Source organism: Trachemys scripta, chromosome 24 (genome assembly GCF_013100865.1).
Source record: "Trachemys scripta elegans isolate TJP31775 chromosome 24, CAS_Tse_1.0, whole genome shotgun sequence".
Taxonomy (NCBI): domain Eukaryota; kingdom Metazoa; phylum Chordata; order Testudines; family Emydidae; genus Trachemys; species Trachemys scripta.
The window spans coordinates 1918129-1920338 of NC_048321.1; the positions used below are offsets into that span (position 1 = coordinate 1918129).

The window sequence follows — 2210 nt, forward strand, 5'->3', positions numbered from 1 at the left end:
TAAACAGAGGCAAGGTGGGAAATTTCTAATGATAAAATTAGCAGAAAACATTAAACAATAAAGAAATTTAAAACAATGCTGCATAAAAGCTCTAAAAACAGATAGAAACCAAAACTGGGCAAAGGAGGAAAATAGGACAGATGAAATGGAAAAAGATTCTTGTTTCCATACTTCCCCCACCCCTTTGTGCTGCTCTCCAGGGCAACAGCCTATCTGCTTACATGGCTGTAAAGCCACAAGCAAACTCTTTTTAATTTAAAAACAGCATCAGGGACATCTTTAAACTTTAATCTTTCAGACTTGGAATAAGGCGTAAATTACCCTCTATCAAAAATTGCCCGTTAGAACAATTTACCAAGGGTTGTGGTGGATTCTCCATCCCTGGCAATTTTTAAAATTAAGATTGGATGTTTTTGAAAAAACCTGCTCTAAGAATTACTTCGGGGAAGTTCTGTGGCCTGTGCTATACAGGGGCTCAGACTATGGTCCTATGATCACTATGGTCCCTTCTGGCATTGGAATCTATGAATCTATTAACATAAAGCCGCAGTAAAGGGGAAAGCCAATCATTTTATTTAGTCACTTCCCTTTATCTTGTGTTCTGTGAATTCTATAGGACTGAAGTTAATTTGTTAGGACTGGAGAAGCTAAGGACCATCCAGTCTCTTCCCCCTGCTCCCCCCGGGATGCATACCAATGGAGCATCTAAGCACCTGTCTGGAATGGTAAAATTGCGGGATGGAGTCTAGTTCCCTATTGCTTAGGTGTCATGTTTGTCACATTCATGACTTTTAGTGTTGTTGACAAAAAGTCATGGCCTTTGTCTACCAAACCAGCCAGCTACAGAACAAGTCCCTTCCCAGAATTTGTGAAACTGGACTCGCTAAGTTGAGTGGGGTGGACAATAGGACAGTGACCTGGGTTTTTTTAATAATTTTTAACTAAAGTTAAATGATTCAGACTTGTACAGGGCCCGTATAATAGTGGCCTGAACTGAATTTTAGATTCCCATGTATTACATGAATGTATCTTCCTGTACCAGCTCAGAGGGTGTCTGGAGTGTTGAATAAAGATGTTTCTAGATAACTGCAGCCCTATAAAAACCATGTAATTTAGGAATGTGTAACAGGCTTTATTGGAAGCCACTGGATTATTACATTTCTATGTCTCTTCTATATGAATGTAGGTGTTTAATGATCCTCTTATGCTTTTTAAATGATTACTGACCATTCTGTAACACTTTTCTAATGGGAAATACACTTAATAACAATTATTAAAATCCTGAGTGCCAAGACACCTTTAAAATAAAAATAAAAAGTTGACTCTCTTATTTGTTTACTGTAACAAAGCCACAGCTTTCCCCATAACAGCCACAAAGCCACAATTTTCCGCATAACAGCCAACCAGCCTTTCACCAGTTAGTGATGGGGATATGGAGAGAAACAGGGAGTGGGAGGGAAAGCTCAATCATTTAGCTCTTTGCCTGATCTTGTTCAGGGGATGCTGAGATGAGCCTGTCAGGGATGCAGTGGTTAATCCTATTCCAGGATTTAGTTCTGTCTTTGTTAGTGTTGGAGATGCTGAGATGACCCTGTCAGGGATGCAGAGGACAATCCTAGATCCGGGTTTTTGTAGTATCTCTCTTAGAGCTGGGGATGAGATATGGATCATATCCAGAATTACTCTCTTCCCCCACTCCCCATGGAAGGAGGGGGATGCTGAGTATAGCCTATTTTCCTGAGCAGTGAGATGGATCGTAGCTCCAGGTTTTCCCTCTGCCCCTGTAGCTGCACAGAAATAGCAGGATGCTGAGATTAACCCTGCAGTGATGCAGAAGGTATGTGCTTTTTCAGCTCTGGTACTGATGCTGTGCCTGTAGTGAGGTCTCTGTGGCGCAATGGACGAGCGCGCTGGACTTCTAATCCAGAGGTTCCGGGTTCGAGTCCCGGCAGAGATGATCTCCAGGCAGGTTCCTTTTATTTTGCACTCATTCAGGTAAGGATGTAAGTTAATAATATTTATTTCCCCCTAGAGAGTTTTAGAAGGAAAAGAATGACTTTGCCTGATAACCTCTATACTGCTCTCCCTCTCAGCCCTCTCCTCTCTCATGTCTGTGCACAGGCCTCTTTGATTCATATTTTTTTCCTCACAGTATTTCCCATTGTTAGTTTTTTCCCTTTTGTTATCTCTTGCATGCTTTGATATTTTAG

General features: G+C 41.2%; 1 non-coding gene across 1 annotated transcript; it reads left to right on the plus strand.

The window, feature by feature from the left end:
• The first annotated feature begins 1883 nt into the window (after positions 1–1883).
• On the plus strand, positions 1884–1957 carry TRNAR-UCU. The gene has a single exon. It is a non-coding gene; the product is annotated as a tRNA-Arg (tRNA).
• The last annotated feature ends 253 nt before the right edge of the window (positions 1958–2210 follow it).